This window comes from Arachis hypogaea, chromosome 4 (genome assembly GCF_003086295.3).
Source record: "Arachis hypogaea cultivar Tifrunner chromosome 4, arahy.Tifrunner.gnm2.J5K5, whole genome shotgun sequence".
Lineage (NCBI taxonomy): Eukaryota > Viridiplantae > Streptophyta > Magnoliopsida > Fabales > Fabaceae > Arachis > Arachis hypogaea.
The window spans coordinates 105,441,383-105,446,041 of record NC_092039.1 but is presented as its reverse complement, the minus strand read 5'-3'; the positions used below and the strand labels follow the sequence as shown (position 1 = coordinate 105,446,041).

The window sequence follows — 4,659 nt, the reverse complement described above, 5'->3', positions numbered from 1 at the left end:
GAAAAATATGAAACTACATAAGAAACCCCTAACTTGGCTGAGGGCAAGGTAAAGTAGAAGGAAGTTCATCAAATTTGAGGTTTAAATTTAGCTGAAGAGAGGGAAATACTGGATCCTAGAGGTGGCAATTGGAAAATGGTGAAGATTTAAAGTAACATATCTTTGTACAACATTGTTACATTGTTGCTATGTATAGCAAATGATCAATCATCACACATATCTCCCACTTATCCTGCAGCCACCAGAACAACTGCAAGATTCTCAGATGGAGGATAATTCTGACGATCTCAATAACTCAGATGAAGACTATTTAGACGAGTACGAGTATGGTTATTTAATTTGTTTTGAATATTTTGTATTATTAGTGGATTGCAATTTAGAAGAATATAAGTCTGAGTTTAGTTATTTATATTGTCTTGAATATTTATGGTAGAAGATTATTTATTTTTTTGATAAGTTTGTAAATTTATTGTCTAATATTTAGTATAAATTTTATTTTTATATCTAAAAGTTTAGTTGCCTCGTTATCTAATATTTAGTATAAATTTTATTTTTATATTTAAAAGTTTATTTGCATTAAATGTCTACTATTTTTCAAATGAAAAAAATAAAAAAAATATGACTATTAAAATCGGCACTCTTGTCGCTTTTTAAATTTAAAATAGACAAAAGAAAATAAAAAATCGACGACATGTTTGTCGATATCTTAATAATTAAATAGACGGCTACTTTGTCGAATTTAATGTATCAAATATCGACAGAGGCGTTGTCAATTTTATATAATACTATCGATGGCAACTTTGTCGATTTTACTAAATATGTAAAAATCGTAGACTCATATTATCGATGAAAATGGTGTAAATTTTATTGAAAACTTATCGACGGACTAGCAAGCCGTTGATTTTATTAGAATTTTAAAAAATTGACAAGCTAAAAAGCGACAACTTATGCCGTCGATTTTTAATATTATCGACAGCAAAGCCATCGATTTGGTCGTCGATTTTAATGGTGTTTCTTGTAGTGAAGATCGCATCAGAGCTCCTTGTCTATAAACTAGAATTTTCTAACTATAGATGTGTTATATGTACAGAAAGAGATACAAAAGAACCTCAACAAGTAAAATAGTTCATAGAGCCAAAACATATTAGATTACAAAGTAGCAGAAATGTAATAAAGTTAATATGGTCCTAAAAATAGAGTATCATTGACTCCAAGAATTTTTTGTAACATCATGCAGTAAGCCTTCAAGTTTCCAAGGTATACTTCTTTGTGATATCGGTCTGAAACATAAAAAACATTCAACATTAAATTGTATATGAATTGAAGGATCTATTATAGTATTCAATTAAAGAAGAAGAAAAAAATGCTAGCTATGATGCTAATTGGAAAGTACCTTTTAACATCAATAATGAATGCTTGTTGATTATGCTTGTGCCTCTACCAAAAAACAAGGCCAAAACCGAGAACTATAAGGCAGAGACATCCAAGACTCAAGCCAAAAGCAACTGCCATTTTATGAGATTTTGGTTTGCTTGATGGTAACACATCTAAGGAAGAAGCAAATTATTGATGTCAGCATGAAAACGATGACACAATTTCACAATTAATTCGAAAAAAGTTAAAACTCTTGAGAGATTTTATTCTTCCCTTCAGTGCCATTTAAGTTCACAGACATTGGCATCAGTGCCATGCCACGACAGTTTGGATCTTTTCCAGTTGCACAAACAACGGTATTTCCAACAATGCTAAAAAAGTATTAACAGAAAAAATAAGAACATTCTCTTGTGTTAGTACTGAATTTTTGGTTTCTTGAAGCCTATTAGAAACAAATACACAATATAATCAAGGAAAAGAGATTTATTACTTGAAAGATTTAGCTGAAATTCTTGATAAAGGACCACTGATATTGTTGTAGGACAAGTCACTAAAATTGATCATCACAAAAACAAGATAATCATAATTAGAATAAGAGAAAACTTCAAAAATAGAATTATTAATACACAAAAAGAAACAAAAGAAATAGTTCAATAAATATTACAGAAAAGCAAGCTGTGTCATATTAGCCAATGATTTTGGCAGTTCACCATGAAGATTGTTTTTATTAAGCCTCCTGAAAACAGTTTAAGCAAATTAAACTCAAAACTTTCAGTACCTGTTGCTTCTTAATTTTGGAATGCGTATACTAAATTATCCCATCAATAGTCCAATTAGGAACAGCATCAATCTTGGATGTCAAAGGGAACAATATCTCAACAGTTCCACGATTGCCCCTTGCAGCTGCAACTTGTATTGGCTTAACACCATCTTGAAATACAAATAGATTCACATTTTACTCCAAATATTAACAAAACCACAGTGTTTACAACAACTAGAAGCACTCCATTTGACAATGAGATAAAAATGAATGATACTGAAAGTTTGGATAGATCATGGAGACACAAACTATATGATTGCTAAGCTCCTAAAAGAAGATGGTGATAAGTGAAAAAGATAACACAATAACTGTCTCTCACCTCATCGGACACATTAGGATTAGCTCCAACTTTCAATAAGCAATTTATAATTTTTAGACTACCATTATTAGCTGTAATATGTAAAGGAGTTGCTCCATCGGCACTAATATTCACTTTCGCACCCGCCTGCATACAATAAAATTCAAATATTAAAATACAGAAATAAGTACAAGATAAAAATCATAGGGAAGAAAGTAACATATTACCAATAAAGATATACCAAATAGAAAGTAATAAAGGCTTTTATTGGGAAAAAATTCATAGATAAGTAACCTTTCACTTACTTTCAAGCAAAAACCAAGAAGCTTAACTAAATTTTGATGTTGAAGCTCAGCTAATAACTACACTTCATTCCTGAATTCTATATCTCCTTGGCCTGAGTCCTTTGATAACCTCTTCACAGAAATCATTTGTCCATTGAAGAGCTTACCCTGAGAATATATCATACAATGTTTTGACCAAATAAAAAATAAAATAAAATAATGATATCTATTGGAGTGAAATAGCAGTATTTTACCTTATAAACAGATCCAAATCCACCTTCTCCTAGTTTATTAGAATATGAGAAATCCTCTGTAGAAACTCGTATGGTATCAAAGGTGAACTGTAATGAATCATCAACTATGATTTCTTCATCTGAATCATTATCTTCACAATTGAAACAAGGATAACTAGTGAGTTAGTAGTTTAGTACACTTACATCTCTTAAGGTAGAACTAGAATAGAAAGGCTATTGAATTCTCCTATTTTTTCTTTTCTTCCCTTACACCAAATAATGATTGAGTAATTAATGCGTAGAATCATTCTAAGATTTGATGGAAACAATTCGGTTGGCACAGTGTTTCCACTTCAAATTTTAGGAGCATATGCATCACAAAATTAAGCAAAGTAGTCAACATTCAACACTTACTTTGAAAATTCTTTCTTGAATAGACGTACACAAAACTGAGCACCAAAATGGCAGCAGCAACAGCAACAACAACTATGATGGCGATGGTTTGTGATGTATTGCTACCTTTTCCTGCACAAATCACCTTCCTCGGTTAGATATTCCATTACTTAAATACACAGAGAAGAAATAGTAACTAAATTCCTCGGTGATGTATTCAAATTCATGTATACCCCTTACTGGTTTATCAGCATAAGCTTTTTATTAATTTCTGAAATAGAAGGAGACAATGGATTGATATAGAAGCTTGATGGCGACAACAATGAGGACATGAATGGCAGCAGCGACGATGTTACTCTCCCTCTAATCTCAGACGCTACGGCGAGCTTGATGGTGACAATGACGAAGAGATGAATACGGTGGCGGCGAGTAGATATAGGGTTTTATTCTCACTCTTTTTCCTTTTCTAATTTTTTGGACAAATTTTTGTTTGGAGTTAAATTTGTTTGGGTTTAATCAGAGTAGATTAGGGACAGGCTATTTGTTTGGGCAATTGGGCTTAGGAATTTAAACTAGCATTAATTAATTGAGGTCATATTTTGCCATAAATAAAATATGTTATGGAAGTTTTTTTAAAACTTCCACAAAAAAATTCCCATAAACAAGTAGAAATCTTGTAGGTGAAATTTGTTTGAGTGAGTTGAATAAGAATATAAAATGGAGGACGGTATTAGTTTGAGAATATATTACAATGGTCAGATTTTATTTTAAACATTTAAGGGTGCGAGTTTTGTTTGTAAGGATCTATGTATTATTGTTCCTTTCGCAATATCGTTTGAGGAACTTAAAGAGTATACTTTCTCAAAGCATAGAACACAAAATATTGAAGAGAGTGACAGATATTCAGTATAAATAGCATGTGTTAGTACTTGGTGATTTCATTCAATTTCAAACAAGGTATGTGATTGATGAAATAAGTATGCAAGTGATGTTTTCGATCTACTATCATACTAGCACACGTGTTTGTCATCGGATTATATGTTGAATTTGAATATTTGATTGTTGGAGTTAATTTACCTGAACCAAACATAGATTGACCTGATTATAACAGTGATAGCAAGAAAATTTTGAAGGCAATTATCAAATTATTAGTCCAACTGAAAAGGACATCAAGCTGATATAATGGCATTGGTAAATATGGCAAACGCACTACCAAACTAACATGTATTTAGGGAGTTGCCTTTCATGTGTGTTGGA

The 4,659-nt window shown here is 31.6% G+C and overlaps 1 long non-coding RNA gene across 2 annotated transcripts; it reads right to left on the bottom strand.

Moving 5' to 3' along the window:
- Positions 1–1,042: 1,042 nt before the first annotated feature.
- Positions 1,043–3,941, bottom strand: LOC112797128 (uncharacterized). Of its 2 annotated transcripts, none has more exons than XR_003199608.3 (9): positions 3,643–3,941; positions 3,424–3,534; positions 3,031–3,161; positions 2,798–2,944; positions 2,514–2,639; positions 2,153–2,304; positions 1,865–1,924; positions 1,394–1,745; positions 1,043–1,280 (listed from the first exon to the last, which is right to left on the bottom strand). It is a non-coding gene; the product is annotated as an uncharacterized lncRNA (long non-coding RNA). The 2 variants fall into 2 exon arrangements; XR_003199609.3 differs by having other exon boundaries at positions 3,636–3,916.
- Between the last annotated feature and the right edge of the window lie 718 nt (positions 3,942–4,659).